Source organism: Triturus cristatus, chromosome 8 (genome assembly GCF_964204655.1).
Source record: "Triturus cristatus chromosome 8, aTriCri1.1, whole genome shotgun sequence".
In the NCBI taxonomy this organism is placed as follows: domain Eukaryota; kingdom Metazoa; phylum Chordata; class Amphibia; order Caudata; family Salamandridae; genus Triturus; species Triturus cristatus.
Window position 1 is genome coordinate 1170318271 of NC_140591.1, and position 17751 is coordinate 1170336021.

The 17751-nt window shown below is 47.5% G+C and overlaps 1 protein-coding gene across 5 annotated transcripts in view; it reads right to left on the reverse strand.

The window, feature by feature from the left end:
- TSGA10 (testis specific 10) overlaps positions 1-17751 on the reverse strand; it is a 505694-nt gene that overhangs the window by 312260 nt on the left and 175683 nt on the right. The gene's annotated exons all lie outside the window — the stretch shown is intronic.

The following is a 17751-nucleotide window of genomic DNA, read 5'->3' on the forward strand; positions in this document are numbered from 1 at the left end:
TCCAGTCGGCGATGGCCTTCATACCCTCGTGGATGTTGGTTTTGGCGGTGTGAGGGTCCTTGGTGAGAGAGAGGATGAGCTGGGTGTCGTCGGCGTAGGAGATGATGTTGAGGTTGTGGTGGCAGGCCACTTGTGCGAGGGCGGCCATGTAGATGTTGAACAGCGTCGGGCTGAGGGATGAGCCCTGGGGGACGCCGCAGATGATGTCGGTGGCTTCTGACCGGAAAGGTGGGAGGCGGCCGCTCTGGGTTCTGTCGGAGAGGAAGGACGTGGTCCAGTCAAGGGCCTTCTCTTGGATTCCGGCTTCTTGGAGGCGTGTCTTTGAGGTGCGGTGGCAGACCGTGTCGAATGTGGCTGACAGGTCCAGGAGGATGAGGGCTGATGTTTCGCCGTTGTCCAGTTGGCGTCTGATGTCATCTGTGGCGGCGATGAGGGCTGTCTCGGTGCTGTGGTTTCGTCTGAATCGGGATTGGGACAGGTCCAGGATGTTGTTGTCTTCCAGGTGGCGGGCCAGTTGAATGTTGACGATTTTCTCGATGACCTTTGCCGGGAACGGGAGCAGGGAGATGGGTCGGAAGTTCCTGAGGTCCTTGGGGTCCGCCTTGGGCTTTTTGAGGAGGGCGTTGATATCGGCGTGCTTCCAGCTTTCCGGAAATGTCGCTGTTTCGAAGGAGATGTTGATGACCTTCTGTAGTTGGGGTGCGATGACCGCGTCTGCTTTGTTGAATACGTGGTGTGGGCATGGGTCTGACGGAGATCCTGAGTGGATGGAGTTCATGATCTTGCGTGTCTCGTCGTTGTTGGTGTTGGCCCAGGAGGTCAGGCGGTTGGCGCTGTTGGTGTTTGCGGGGGGGGGGGGTGGTGGGGGGTGTAGTCATGCATCGTCGGTGCGGTCGTGGTGTTGAAGCTGTCGTGGATGTCAGCGATCTTGCGGTGGAAGAAGATGGCCCGTGAGTCGCACAGTACTTGTGAGGGCGGGATGTCGTTGGCGTTGGGATTGGAGAGTTCTTTTACGATGCGGAAGAGCTCTTTGCTGTTGTGTGCGTTGTTTTCCAGGCGGTCTTTGAAGGAGGATCTCTTGGCTAGTCTGATGTGGTGGTGATGTCTGCGGGTGGCATCCTTGTGGGCTGCGTGGTTTTCTGGCGTTCGTTTGTGGAGCCATTTCTTCTCCAGCTTACGGCAGGCGCGTTTGGAGGTCAGGAGCTCGTCGGTGAACCAGGTGGCTCTCTTGCTGGCGTGGCTGTTGGAGGGTCTCTTGAGTGGGGCGAGGGTGTTGGTGCAGTCGTCGATCCACTGTCTGAGGTTGCGGGCTGCGACGTCAGGGCAGGTGGGGTTGATAGGTGGGTTCTGGGCGAGGGTGGTGATCAGCTGGTCTTCGGTGACTTTGTTCCAGCAGCGGCGAGGCAGCTGTTGGGTGCGATGGTGCGTGGTTGGTTTTTTGAAGGTGAAGTGGATGCAGCGGTGGTCGGTCCAGTGGGGTTCGGAGGTGTGGTCGAAGGCGACGTGGGTGCTTGTGGAGAAGATGGCATCCAGTGTGTGGACTGCGGCGTGGGTGGGTGCGGTGACGAGTTGTCTGAGGCCGAGGTTGGCGAGGTTTTCGATCAGAGTGGCAAAGTTGGCGTCGTTGTTGTTCTCGAGGTGGAAATTCAGGTCCCCGAGGAGGATGTAGTCCGTGGAGGCGAGTGTGTGGGTGCTGGCGAGGTCGGCGATGGAGTCGCTGAACTGAGCCAGGGGTCCGGGGGGTCTGTAGATGAGTGTTCCTCTGAGGGTGGTGTTGGGGTCGGTGTGGATCCGGAAGTGCAGGTGTTTGGCGGTGTTGAGGGTGTCGTCTGCGTGGGTGGTGACCTTGAGGGTGGACTTGTAGACGATGGCTATTCCTCCTCCGATTCCGTTGGCGCGGTCCCTGCGGGTGATCTTGTAGCCGTCCGGGATGGCTATGGCGATGTCGGGTGCCGAGGAGTCGTTCCACCAGGTCTCGGTGAGGAAGGCCACGTCTGGGGTGGAGGTGTCGAGCAGGTCCCAGAGCTCGACGGCGTGTTTGCGTGCGGAGCGGGTGTTGAGCAGGATGCAGCGGAGGTTGTTGGGTCCAGTCCTTGGGGGTTTGGTGACTCTGTCGCAGGTGAAGCTGCAGGTGCGGCAGGCGAAGGGACCGTGGGTCCGTTTCGAGGCGGCCTGGAAGCAGGTGTTGTTTCGGCTGGTGTCGAGTGCGTGGAGGGAGTCGGCATCATACCCGAGTCTAGCGTCGTGGCGAGCGTGGGGTACAGGGGTTCTGGCGCTGGGCGCGCCCGCTGCGTGCGGCCGCTGTGCGGCCTTCATAAGAGGGGTAGAGGGAGGGAGGAGCAGCTGGGAGGTGGGAGTGGGGTGGCTAATGGGATGTTCGGGGGCGGGGCCGCGGGGGAGCAGCGGCGGGAAACTGAAATGGGAGAGTGGGAGGTGGGCGAGGGGAGCGGGAACCAGGCAACAGGGATAAGGAATCAGGGACAGGGCAGGAAAAACAGGGCAACAGGCAGGAAAACAGAGCAAGATCGAACCTGGCGGCACACAGAGGGGTAGCGCAGTGGCTGGGGAGCGACCTAGCGAGGCAAGGTCCTAAACAACTGTAACACAGAAGCAACACAAGTAGTTTTTGAAAGGCATGTATGTGTGCAAATGTATGGAAATATTGTATTGTGGGAATTGTGTGGCATTAGTAGACCGCAAGGGTCAAGCAGTCACAAAGCAAAAGGTGAATTCAAGGGAAATGGGCAAACAGATTGCAATGTCCAAGTGGCTTTAGCAGACACAGGGAAGCATGCCACTTCTCTATTTCCTGTCTTAGCATGCATTGATGATTGCAGAGAAAACTGGTTATGATGAATAGTATAATACCTCAAGAATACAAGCCTATCATCCGGGGGCTAAAATGGACGGAGGGTTGGGAGGATCGTATCTCATTATATGCTGATGATGCTCTATATGGCAACCCTGAGCGCTCCATCAGTAGACTCCTAGATGTTTGTGCAGCATACGGCAGGTTCTCTGGCTATACCATCAATTGGGATAAATCACTCATGTATGTTCTTTATGGCGGCCCCCTGAGACTGCCATGAGGCTGTGAGACACAGATTGCTGCTGAAGGATTTAAATACCTGGGACTTTTTGTCACAGCCCAGCCCACGCAATTTACTGAGAAAAACCTCTTAGAGCCGCTAAAAAGGTTCCGCCGAGAGGTTAAACATTGGCAGTCCCTTCCACTGACACTACTGGGTAGAGCTGCCCTTTACAAAATGATGGCGCTACCCAGGTTCCTCTATGCCTTACAAAATACTCCGTTCCCAGTACCTCCCACCTATTTTAAGGCGATTGAAGCTGAAGTGAGCAATCTCCTCTGGGATGGAAAGCCAGCGCGTATAGCCATGCAGAATTCAGTGAAGAGCTGGTACGATGGCAGTATTGCCCTGCCAAATATAAGAGCATACTACTGGGCTTCACAACTCATGGTAATAAACCACTGGCTCCACAAGAGGAACCGGCACTTCGCATGGATAGGTATATCCTCGGCGAAGAAGGTGTTATGGGGGCACTTTACAATAAATCCCAAAAACACACGCTCAAGGGGCCTACGGCACACACTGTACACATATGGTTCACTGCGCTTCTTGCACTTGGCTGGGAAAGGGTAATAACACAATCTACACCACTATGGGAAACCCTAAGATTAGGTAGACTACGCAATAACAAAGATTTCAGGCAGTGGGACCTAATAGGTATCTCCAGGGTAGGAGATTTGTGGAAGAAGGGTGGGGTCATCGCATTTTCTCAGATGCAAACGATGTATGGGATGGCGCCAACAGAAACTCTCCGCTACATGCAGATCAAGCATGCACTCACAAAAACGATTCCGCCAGGCACTGAACTTCCAGAGGCCTCACCGTTAGAGGATAGACTATTGACAGACCACATGACTAAAGCTATTTCCCAAACCTATCGTAAAATTATAAACAATCAACCAGAGCCCACAAAAACTCTAAGGGAACGAAGGCAGACGGACACAGGGGACCTGGACGAGACAGACTGGTAGGATGCATTGGCGTCTCCGAGAGAGGTTGCTATACCCTCTAAATTAAAATGAGTGCAACAAAAAATACTGCACTGAATCTATTATACAAGAATAACCATGCACCGGCTGGGTCGCATCAATACACCACTTTGTTTGCGGCAATGTGGGGAAGCGGGTACTTTTTACCACACTGTATGGAAATGCCCGGAAACCAAACCATAGTGGGAAACTATCATGGGCTCAATCTCACGGGTTGGTGGGGCTGACGTAACGCCGGAACCCAGGAGATGTCGCCTTAATATCTGGAAGCCGACAGATCTTAACCAAATGGCCCAAGACTGGGCGACGCTGGGCATGATGATAGTGAAGCGCAACATAGCTCAACACTGGGGAGCGAGGACACTGCCCACCTATCATCTGTGGTGTGGGGTTATGGATAGCGCAATGATAGCGGAGAAAGTGGTCTATGTGCATAGAGGGTGCCCCAAGAAATGTACACGTGTGTGGGGGAAATGGAATACCTTCAGGGGCAACAACAGTGATCCGCCAACATATATATCGATGTCGGATATCAGCGAATAATGGTCATGTACAATAGTTCGAAATGTTTATTGTATAATGTAAAATGACAGTATTATATATGTAGAGAGAAATCGCTGGGAAACTAAAGTTGTAAAACACTCACTATGTAATTACACAATGCAACATATTTATGCCTGCACTCTTATATCTATGTACTGTGTACCAATTATGCATGATATAAACAAAAATAAAAAACAGGTTAAAAAAAAAAAGAATGCAATACATGGGTACTGCCGCCAGTAAGGGGCCTCTATTACTGGGGTATGCGCTGAGTTTGGGGAATCTTGCTTGAGTGCGTCTAGCCTCGGTCCCTTTTGTGTAGCCAAAAATCTGAAACAGCCAATAGAACTATAAAAAGCGACTGTTGGCAGACGGTATAATACACACATACACGTTTTCTACTGAGATTTTATTTGTTCTTAAGGCAGAGCCTACTTATATTTTTGCGCAGTTATATCTACGTGAAAATACTTCGCACTGTGCTGCTGCTCTATGCATTAGGTTGAATCGCAAAGTTTTAACTGACTGACAGTATGCTGTAAAATCCACCATTTGACTTTTTCATTTTCAAAATATTCTTATGGGGGTGAAAACTCCCCCCATACGCTACTTTTTCAGTTCAGTTCACTCACTGCGTTTGCCTGCACATTTTCATTAGGTCTGCAATTTCCTCCTCACCAGTTCTAAAATCCACCTGCGGCCACTGGCATGGGAGCTGTAAGCAAAACCTAGTGAAAGCAGGAGTCTTCTCTATTTCAATGTGAATTACAAATTAACTAATATTTCATGGATGTTGTGTCTACTATTTTAATATTCAACACACACGGTAGTTAAGGGGTACGAGGAAAATGCCCCACCTCAACCTCCTACAATAACCTACACACACACGTAGAAATGGGGCTTCACAAATGAAATCGCTGTGATCTAGAGGTGGAAAAACACAAAAGGGTTTTAATACTGGCCTCACCCACAGAGATCTGTGGCATGCTTCATCGTAGGGCTGCTAACACACCTCCGCGCAGACCAGCGCTGGAGGTGGAGCGATAGGGAGGGGAAGACAAAACAACAAATAATGAAACAGTGCGGGATCAGGTGAAAAAGGTGCAGAGAAGCAATTAAAACTGACCACAGGAACTCCAAATATATACTTTAATGATGGATTCCCTGGTCAGAGTAAAAGGTCATTCAAGGACCAGTGGATAGTGGTATGGTGGGCTGTAATGAACCCCCTACCCCTCCACTCTGCAAACTGCCATTTGACTTTTTCATTTTCAAAATGTTCTTATGGGGGAAACTCCCCCCATACGCAACATTTTCAGTTCAGGTCACTCACTGCGTTTGCCTGTACATTTTCATTAGGTCTGCAATTTCCGCCTCACCACTTCTAAAATCCACCTGCCGCCACAGGCATGGGACCTGTAATCAAAACCGAGTAAAAGCAGGAATCCACCTGCTGTCATTTGCATGGGAGCTGTAAGCAAAACGTAGTAAAAGCAGGAATCTTCCCTATTTCAATATGAATTACAAATGAACTAATATTTCATGGATGTTGTGTCTGCTATTTTAATGTACCTGCATTATATAGTTTTTTTGGGTCAGGTGTTAACTTATTTTGTTTAATGATGACCCCATGGCATGTGTTTCACACATCAGACAGTAACTCTGTTGATAAAAGTATAGTTATTAGAGACTGCTGGACTTACACTTGTCATAGACGTAGCATTAAAGAATACTGAATTACATATTTTCTAGTGGTTTGAATATTCCATTTAAGAAGCTTATAACTCTGTGTGTTGTGTCTAAACAATATTTTTGATAGTCTCAAAAATAGTGCCCTCATCATCTTTGCAGTTTTATTTCAGTTTTGGGGTAACCTACACTATATAAATTCAAATACAGGTTTAGGGGTCCAGACCCGGGATAGGAGCCGCATAATACGTTACCACATATTGCATCTTCCTATATTGCATTAAAATATTAGTATTGAGGTATTTATTAGTTGAATTTTCACAGAAATGTGACGTGAATGTGCTGCCATCTTGGATGGCTAAACTTATCACAGGGATTTAAAAAGAGAATTTAAAGGAAATCTTGAATTACGTATTTTTTTTACCTTGACATAGCATTGTGAGCCTTGATAAAGCAGCATACCTGCAAACCTGTGTCTGTATATCGGGAAAATGAAAAATATTTTTTTTTTATTTTAAGAATGAATTTTTGGGATGACACTGAAGGCTTGAAACATTCATATCTCACTGGATTGATTTAGAAAAATACAACTAAGAAATGCCTCAATACTAATATTTGACTATAGCCTACACTATACATATATGCAGCACAATGAGATAAAAACATGACTGGGGATGCTTGCTATCTTGTGCATGGAGATATGTCCTACCGGTTCAGTTTAGGCTACACATTTTGTGGGAAGGCTGGACTGATTTGTAAAAGGTTGGTCTCTTTCTGTATTTGAGCCTTCAATATAGAAGACTGTGGAAAATTCTGCCCAAGGCATTCACTAAGGTTTAGCAACATTGGTGGAAGCATTTTCATCACATTTTATGCTATCTATTTTATCTTTCTGATTGACAGCAATATGCCCAGAGGTCAATGCCTAATTGCTGAGCATAAAGACTGAAACTATATCTCACTGACGAAACTCTATGTGGATGACAAGCATCTGTATTTACTTATTGAGCCATGCAACAGTTTGGGCCACAGTGGTCGTTCTGGAACGGATTTGGGCTTATTTTCATAAGCTTGGTTCCCCTCCTAAAACTGCGTAAACAAGCTACCAAGCAATATGAAATGTATCTCACTGCTATTTCCAGGAGTATAGTAGTATTACCCAGAGCAATCTCATCACATTTGATGCCCTTTGTTTGTTCTACCTAATGTGAATGTGCATGACCAGACATTGTTTGCTCTGCCTGGAGACTCACCTTACACTTGATAGGGGAGGCTGAAATGTGTCTAGGTCTTCTTGTTATCTACTTAGTGGGCCATGGTGTTTGGATTTTCCAGTATGGTGTTCCTTCCATATTCATTTCTTTGTCTCCATTGTCGTTTTCTTGCTGTAAGGGGTGGCAGGATAGCGGCCTCGCAGTCTTATGTGTGGGTACGCGTGCTTGTGTCAGTTATAATTAGTTGTCTCATGTACAGGTTCCAGTCCCGACATCTGACTTCAATCTATTGTGGTAAGAACTAATATTGTGTTCAGGTTGGTCTATTGTCTAGTGTGATTCTCTGCTTCCAGGTTCACAATGTAGACATTCCAAGGGGTCCACGTCCATCTTCCAGGCTAAGTAGTGTGGATGTATTGACTTTGGCTTTTGCACTCTTCAACAAGTCTCTTGTGCACAGTCCCACTTCCCGGGCTGCACTCGCTTTCCAGGCCATTACAATGCAGCTTTGAAACCGTATAAGCGCCAGAACTGCAAATCTACAAAACAGTCTATGGTTTTGGATCCTGGCATAAGCCCTACAAGGCAGAGCTCAGGTGTACACGGTTTCGGGCGGTCTACTGTCTTTGACATGATTCTCGTTTCTGTTGCCCATGTTTGTTGCAGCACCTGGTATTCTCACATCATATGATGATAAAACCATGCATCTATCTGTTGGCAGTGGAGAAATTCTTTGGGCGTCCCCCCGAACATATGATGAATGTGATATGGGGTGAGGTATGTTTGATGTAAATAGTTAATTGGGTGTATAGCAGAATCTCAAGTTCTAGGAGACCTGTTTAACATGTTCCTTGATCATCCCCCCTTGTTTAGCCATGAACTGTTGTCTCAGATCGGTTTCCCATTTAGCACTATTACTGGGATTTGGGTTGTGTAGATGTGTCAGCAGTAAGGTGTACAATGATTTCACAGCTTTCCCACCCATGCCGTGGGTGAGAAGACCCAGTAGGAGTGGAGAAGTTGTTGGTTCAGGTTGTCCCTCGGGCCATCTTGTGTGTATGAAATGCTTGAGTGCATTATATGTTAGAAATGGGCCCTGCCACATTTCATAAGTGTTAACCATGTCCTCAAATGTATTTAATTTGCCGTCAGTGAACAGGTCTCCCACCAGTACCACACCAGCTTCTTTCCATGCTTGCACCCTATGTCTTCTCAATACTTCCTAGGACTCCAGTAGTGCCCACAGTTCTAATTGAGGGGAGGGGGTGTCATAAGGAGAGGGGCATCTGTTTGTATGAAAGTATTTACGCCTGCATGACTTGGCTGCCATCATCAACTCAGTCCCTGTAGGTATATCTCCGGCAGAATGAAGGAGCCAGTTCAGGGTGGGTGTGTTACCTGATAGTTGCATCACTTCCTGTCTTTCTGCATTTAGGCCTTCTACCAGCCATTTCATTGGCAACTGTAGTTGTGCTGCAGCATAGTACAGCTTATAATTGGGAGCCCCACGGCTGTACTCAGTCATTGGGTGCTGCACTTCATGCAGCACCACTCTTCTTCTTCCACACCCTCATATGAAAGCGTAAAGGAGGCCGTGCAGAGTCTGGAAACAAGACTATGGGAGGATCACCAGTAAGGCAGTGAAGAAATATAATAGTCTCTGTAATATTAGCATTTTTGGTTTTACCACTAAGCCAACTGGCAAGAGGGAGAGCCAGAAAAGCATGGAACTTCAGATCGATCTGAGAGCTTTGCCCAGATTGCCTTTTATTTGGTTCGGAGTTCTATAATATATCTGTATGCCTAGATATTTGGAACTAAAAAATCTCAAGTCAAGTCGGGTAGGGGGATAGCCGGCCTTTGATCTTCCAGTATGAATCCTAGGGGGAAGAGGCTGGACTTGGCCCAATTCATTTTCAGGCCAGAGATCTCCCCAAAGGTTTCCAGCAGTTTCTCAACTTGTGGCACTGACTTATTTATGTGCATTATGTAGATAAACCAGGGCATCATCTGCATATAATGAGATGATACGCAATCAACCGGTCACACGCATTCCTGACTCAGCTGCCTTTGTACAAAGTTAACACGCTAATGGCTCCATGGTTAGTGTGAAAATCAGTGAGAAAAGTGGGTAACCATGACAGGTACCCCTGGCTATTGTGAGGTGATCGGATCTAACCAATCCCATCTTAACTCTGGCCATTGGTTGACTGTATAGAGTACGAATCCACCCCATAAAAGTGGGACCAATGCCCATTCTCTCAAATACGGTTGGGAGATAAGGCCAGTCCTAGGATGCTTGATTCCGGTCCAGGGAAGACATGGCTTGGCAGTTCGGGCTGGACTGTTCCCATGAGGCACAGGGTCAAGACTGATTTGCATATGGCCATGTCTAAACTGGGGTGGTGTAGTAGGCAAAAGAACGATGGATTTAACCCAGATCTCTTGACTGGGGGAGAATGTCTGCATTGTCAGCATTCCGTCCATCATTTGTTTGTTGTAACGCTTTTCGCCCTAAGTGGGATGGGTATTCCCAGACGTGGGACCCGTGCTCACTACGCCACTGGAGTCAAGCTATCCTGGCTGATGACGGCTGATAGCCAGAAACCGGTCCTAGGATGCTTGATTCCGGTCCAGGAAAGACATGGCTTGGCAGTTCGGGCTGGACTGTTCCCATGAGGCACAGGGTCAAGACTGATTTGCATATGGCCATGTCTAAACTGCGGTGGTGCAGTGGGCAAAAGAACGATGGATTTAACCCAGATCTCTTGACTGGGGGAGAATGTCTGCATTGTCAGCATTCCGTCCATCATTTGTCTGTTGTAACGCTTTTCGCCCTAAGTGGGATGGGTATTCCCAGACGTGGGACCCGTGCTCACTACGCCACTGGAGTCAAGCTATCCTGGCTGATGACGGCTGATAGCCAGAAACCGGTCCTAGGATGCTTGATTCCGGTCCAGGGAAGACATGGCTTGGCAGTTCGGGCTGGACTGTTCCCATGAGGCACAGGGTCAAGACTGATTTGCATATGGCCATGGCTAAACTGGGGTGGTGTAGTGGGCAAAAGAACGATGGATTTAACCCAGATCTCTTGACTGGGGGAGATTGTCTGCATTGTCAGCATTCCGTCCATCATTTGTTTGTTGTAACGCTTTTCACCCTAAGTGGGATGGGTATTCCCAGACGTGGGACCCGTGCTCACTACGCCACTGGAGTCAAGCTATCCTGGCTGATGACGGCTGATAGCCAGAAACCGGTCCTAGGATGCTTGATTCCGTTCCAGGGAAGACATGGCTTGGCAGTTCAGGCTGGACTGTTCCCATGAGGCACAGGGTCAAGACTGATTTGCATATGGCCATGTCTGAACTGGGGTGGCGTAGTGGGCAAAAGAACGATGGATTTAACCCAGATCTCTTGACTGGGGGAGAATGTCTGCATTGTCAGCATTCCGTCCATCATTTGTTTGTTGTAACGCTTTTCGCCCTAAGTGGGATGGCTATTCCCAGACGTGGGACCCGTGCTCACTACGCCACTGGAGTCAAGCTATCCTGGCTGATGACGGCTGATAGCCAGAAACCGGTCCTAGGATGCTTGATTCCGGTCCAGGGAAGACATGGCTTGGCAGTTCGGGCTGGACTGTTGCCATGAGGCACAGGGTCAAGACTGATTTGCATATGGCCATGTCTAAACTGGGGTGGTGTAGTGGGCAAAACAACGATGGATTTAACCCAGATCTCTTGACTGGGGGAGAATGTCTGCATTGTCAGCATTCCGTCCATCATTTGTTTGTCGTAACGCTTTTCTCCCTAAGTGGGATGGGTATTCCCAGACGTGGGACCCGTGCTCACTACGCCACTGGAGTCAAGCTATCCTGGCTGATGACGGCTGATAGCCAGAAACCGGTCCTAGGATGCATGATTCCGGTCTAGGGAAGACATGGCTTGGCAGTTCGGGCTGGACAGTTCCCATGAGGCACAGGGTCAAGACTGATTTGCATATGGCCATGTCTAAACTGGGGTGGTGTAGTGGGCAAAAGAACGATGGATTTAACCCAGATCTCTTGACTGGGGGAGAATGTCTGCATTGTCAGCATTCCGTCCATCATTTGTTTGTTGTAACGCTTTTCGCCCTAAGTGGGATGGGTATTCCCAGACGTGGGACCCGTGCTCACTACGCCACTGGAGTCAAGCTATCCTGGCTGATGACGGCTGATAGCCAGAAACCGGTCCTAGGATGCTTGATTCCGGTCCAGGGAAGACATGGCTTGGCAGTTCGGGCTGGACTGTTCCCATGAGGCACAGGGTCAAGACTGATTTGCATATGGCCATGTCTAAACTGGGGTGGTGTAGTGGGCAAAAGAACGATGGATTTAACCCAGATCTCTTGACTGGGGGAGAATGTCTGCATTGTCAGCATTCCGTCCATCATTTGTTTGTTGTAACGCTTTTCGCCCTAAGTGGGATGGGTATTCCCAGACGTGGGACCCGTGCTCACTACGCCACTGGAGTCAAGCTATCCTGGCTGATGACGGCTGATAGCCAGAAACCGGTCCTAGGATGCTTGATTCCGGTCCAGGGAAGACATGGCTTGGCAGTTCGGGCTGGACTGTTCCCATGAGGCACAGGGTCATGACTGATTTGCGTATGGCCATGGCTAAACTGGGGTGGTGTAGTGGGCAAAAGAACGATGGATTTAACCCAGATCTCTTGACTGGGGGAGAATGTCTGCATTGTCAGCATTCCGTCCATCATTTGTTTGTCGTAACGCTTTTCGCCCTAAGTGGGATGGGTATTCCCAGACGTGGGACCCGTGCTCACTACGCCACTGGAGTCAAGCTATCCTGGCTGATGACGGCTGATAGCCAGAAACCGGTCCTAGGATGCTTGATTCCGGTCTAGGGAAGACATGGCTTGGCAGTTCGGGCTGGACTGTTCCCATGAGGCACAGGGTCAAGACTGATTTGCATATGGCCATGTCTAAACTGGGGTGGTGTAGTGGGCAAAAGAACGATGGATTTAACCCAGATCTCTTGACTGGGGGAGAATGTCTGCATTGTCAGCATTCCGTCCATCATTTGTTTGTTGTAACGCTTTTCGCCCTAAGTGGGATGGGTATTCCCAGACGTGGGACCCGTGCTCACTACGCCACTGGAGTCAAGCTATCCTGGCTGATGACGGCTGATAGCCAGAAACCGGTCCTAGGATGCTTGATTCCGGTCCAGGGAAGACATGGCTTGGCAGTTCGGGCTGGACTGTTCCCATGAAGCACAGGGTCAAGACTGATTTGCATATGGCCATGTCTAAACTGTGGTGGTGTAGTGGGCAAAAGAACGATGGATTTAACCCAGATCTCTTGAGTGAGGGAGAATGTCTGCATTGTCAGCATTCTGTCCATCATTTGTTTGTTGTAACGCTTTTCGCCCTAAGTGGGATGGGTATTCCCAGACGTGGGACCCGTGCTCACTACGCCACTGGAGTCAAGCTATCCTGGCTGATGACGGCTGATAGCCAGAAACCGGTCCTAGGATGCTTGATTCCGGTCCAGGGAAGACATGGCTTGGCAGTTCGAGCTGGACTGTTCCCATGAGGCACAGGGTCAAGACTGATTTGCATATGGCCATGTCTAAACTGGGGTGGTGTAGTGGGCAAAAGAACGATGGATTTAACCCAGATCTCTTGACTGGGGGAGAATGTATGCATTGTCAGCATTCCGTCCATCATTTGTTTGTTGTAACGCTTTTCGCCCTAAGTGGGATGGGTATTCCCAGACGTGGGACCCGTGCTCACTACGCCACTGGAGTCAAGCTATCCTGGCTGATGACGGCTGATAGCCAGAAACCGGTCCTAGGATGCTTGATTCCGGTCCAGGGAAGACATGGCTTGGCAGTTCGGGCTGGACTGTTCCCATGAGGCACAGGGTCAAGACTGATTTGCATATGGCCATGTCTAAACTGGGGTGGTGTAGTGGGCAAAAGAACGATGGATTTAACCCAGATCTCTTGGCTGGGGGAGAATGTCTGCATTGTCAGCATTCCGTCCATCATTTGTTTGTTGTAACGCTTTTCGCCCTAAGTGGGATGGGTATTCCCAGACGTGGGACCCGTGCTCACTACGCCACTGGAGTCAAGCTATCCTGGCTGATGACGGCTGATAGCCAGAAACCGGTCCTAGGATGCTTGATTCTGGTCCAGGGAAGACATGGCTTGGCAGTTCGGGCTGGACTGTTCCCATGAGGCACAGGGTCAAGACTGATTTGCATATGGCCATGTCTAAACTGGGGTGGTGTAGTGGGCAAAAGAACGATGGATTTAACCCAGATCTCTTGACTGGGGGAGAATGTCTGCATTGTCAGCATTCCGTTCATCATTTGTTTGTTGTAACGGGTATCAGTATATCAGTACTTCCCGGATGTATTCAAGTAGTTTGGTCGGTAGTCAGTGCTGGGCCCTTTGTGTACAGGGTGGTGTAATAGTCACAAAAGGCAGCATTTATATCTACTTGTAAGGTGATTTCATAATAACGGTGCTATGGGGATGTGTGCCATGTCCTCCCTCAGTAACCATGCTAGTACTTTCACTACTTTGTCCCCTTCCCCTTGTCTGGTTATGTAATTCTTTAAGTCTAGCACTCCCAGTCTGGGTAGTAGCACTCCATATGTTTTTGCCATAGGGCTCTCAGCCTGGTGTCCCTATCCAGGTTCATGGGTATATGTGTTTGCAAGGTGTCGCAGGTTGACTTCAGTTTTTTAGTTGTCTGTAAGTACAGTTTGCCTCACCACCCATGTTCTGGCTATGTAGTGTCCCGTTATAACTATCTTGAAGGCATCCCATTCGTTCGCCCTGGATTGGGTCGAGCCTTTATTTTCTATGAAGCATTTGGAGATGCGAGTGCCTATCATGTACTGGAAGGGCATATCTTATAGTGCCTCAGAGTGAAGCCTCTAGGTTGGGATCTTGGCTCTGCTTTCAACCCACTCTGCCACAATTTTCAGCAGATTGTGGTCCAAGATGATGCGGGCTCGGTATTCCATACCAACTATTGCCTAAAGAATAGGTTAAGCCTAGTGTGTAGTCGTTGCACCAGAGAATAGAAGAAGTACTCACTACAGGTTGTGTTTCTCATCCTCCACATATCCCACATCTGCATCTCCTCTACCCACTGTTGACAGGAACACGCATTTTGGTGCAACTGGCCCCCTGCAAGGGCAGTGTTGATAAGTCCTTACCTGTATCTAGTACACATTGAAAGTCACCATCAACCTTTTAGGTCAGGTGCCTTTATTGCTGTGAGTGATACCCCTCAGGGGAAGAAGGGCGTGGTTCCAGAGATTGTCTCCAGTGTGTACACTCCTATGTTACAGGGTGTCAGCCACCGTGTAGTTCTCTTACACCCAGAGTGGATTTGACATTGAGAGGGGTGCAGACCTAGTTTAAAGCTTTGGTTATGCGACCACGTATCAGAGGCGACCAGGGTGTTTCAGTTAGATTCAATCTCATAAAGCCCCCAGTTGCTGGGGGAATGTGCTGTTGGGCATGTTATTTATTGGAGGTAGTAGGGTTTCTTGTTGCAAGCATTCATTGTTGGCGATTTCACTATGGAGAAGGGTGCAGCTAGTGGGCCGTTCTCTGTTTTTGTCTCTATGTGCAGGGTGCTGTGATTTCACATACCTTTATGTGTATCCAATCTTTATGCACTGTGTATGTGTGGGGAGGGCAAGAGACCCGGGACTGCTGGGGTTCTGCATGTCCTGGGAGCGGGGCACAGGTTACGGTGTTTTACCCCTCACCTCATTCAATACAGTCTGCAGTCTCTGCCCTCCGAGGGCCAGGAACGTGACAGCCGCGCCCACTTTGGCCGCACCATCTATGTGGCTTCCGAGCGCCAGTGGTCGCCTCTTCGTAGGGCCTATGACCCTCTCGGCCCACACCCTTCGTCTCTCGCTCTGCTGTACGCCATGTTGCGGCGGCACTTACGCACTGAACATCAGTCGGTCTCCACCTTGGAGCTACCCTGAACTCCGGGCCCCTCACCACCTGCAGTCGGGCTGCAGCCACTCTTGGGGAGGCGTTGCTTCAAGAGCTCGCCTGAACTGTTGTTCTGTTGCCTTGTGCCGCTCGGGCTCCGTTCTGACTCGGTGTCACAGCTGGTTTCAAGCTCAAGCCTGGGAAGTGGCCAAGATGGCAAGTCTGGTCACCATCTTGGCCACGCCCCTCCAGTAGCATTTAATTGTTTATAGTTTTAATTTTTCTTTTCCTAATAAATTATAATTTTGTTGATCAATTTTATTGTAATGGTGACAAATAGATCACATTTAGATATAGTTCTAGATTATTCGGAACTCCAAATAAAACCAGAGAATACAAAAGAAGAAAGTAGACCACATAATATATATATATATATATATATATATATATATATATATATATATATATATATATATAATAAAATCAATTAAGCTGATAACCCCCTTCAATACATTCAGATCCAAAATCAAAGAACAAAATTTATACTAAAACATTCAATACAAGTTTAAAAAACATTTTAAAGTTATAAAATGAATACAAAACGTTAATTTGGAAGGCTAAACAATAAATGCAAAGCTTCCGCCATCGTTCGAACAATAAATTTCAAGAAGATGGGTCCCGACATCTTGCGACGATATCACAACAAAGCAGGACAGACAAATATTATATGTTTCAGGTCCTGAACTCAATTTTGACAGGGATTGCATGCATTTGGTGAACCATACATTTGGATGTTAATACATTTAAAGGTATGACATTTATTCGTTTTATTGTCGAGAAACATCTGACCCCATGGGCCATGTTCCATGTAAAGTATGGCTGTTTTTTTCTCCAAACAATAGAGTTCATTACTACTTCGGAACTCCCGATCTTACTACTGGAATCAATATCCAGACGAAGGCTTAGTTTGAATGAAGACCGTTTGAGAAGGGCTTTCAGTTGGGATAGCAATAGGGAAGATACCAAACTTTGGTCCAAATCTAGTTGGTCTAGTGCTTAATTGAAATTCCTAAAAACACAGAATTTTCTTTTTTCAATTAAAAAATCTCCTTACCTCTAAAATGCCTTAGGGAGTTACAATCACTTCTCAAAAAAACAATGAGCTCATTGCACCACTCCAAGTCTTGTGCAAATGAGCTTTTAATCCCAAATTTCAGTCTTAAAGCTGCAATAACCGCTAGAGTGTTACATGTTGATAATCTCCCTAATATTTGCCCTTCAGTCTTATCTAAGAAACCCAATTTTGCAACATCAATTAACTCCACCACATATAGTAAGGTGGTGGGATTTTGTCTTGGTACATAGATAAAAGAGGGGGAAAATGTCTCCTACCCACAGCATTATAAAATGCACCCAACCACTTAGCCTGTGATTGTGCCTTACTAACACTATATGAGATGTGTTTGGATTCATTTGAAGTGCTGCACATGATTTTCGCTAAACATTTATTATTTCTCACCGTTTCCATTTTTTACGAACCAAAGTGCTATGAATAGTTAGAATGATTACATGCTGTTGTACCCTGGAAGCTTAAGACTTTACTTTTCGAAGAGTTACTTTTCAAGTAATGCAAACCCACATACAGCTGTAACATCCTTAAATGGATATTTAAACCTTTGGGGGGTTAAATCAAGGATTACAATATCATCTGCTACCGGGTGACCTCCGGTACTTGGAGGGAAGCCCAATCCTTTCTACAGAAAACTAGGCATACCGAATATATACAGAGAGAATAACAACGGCGCAAGTAAACACCCCTGTTTCAAACCATTTTTTGTCGGGAAGCCCACAGATAGTATCCGATTCCCACCGAACAGAACTGGACACATATAGATAATTTGTTTGCATTGTGAATAATGTTTATCTGTTCCTCTGATCCTCTATGGATATTACCAAAACTGTGACCATTGCCGGTAGACATGTATCAGCGAGGGAAAGAAAGAATTCTTTCTGTGGTAACACTGGAAAGCGTTATCTGCAATGCAGATTCTGAGAGTATCAATGTGCTATTTTGAAAAATCAATAAAATATGTTTAACAAAATTTGGGTACTATAGCTCAGTTTTATATGTACATGGATAGGAGTTAAACTGGGCTCTGTAAGCAACATCTCTGAGACTATAAGTGCAAACAGAGTACTGAAAGAGGGGTGCTTCTAATCACCCAGCTATTAGGCCGTTATATAGAAATTCTTACTTCCACTTT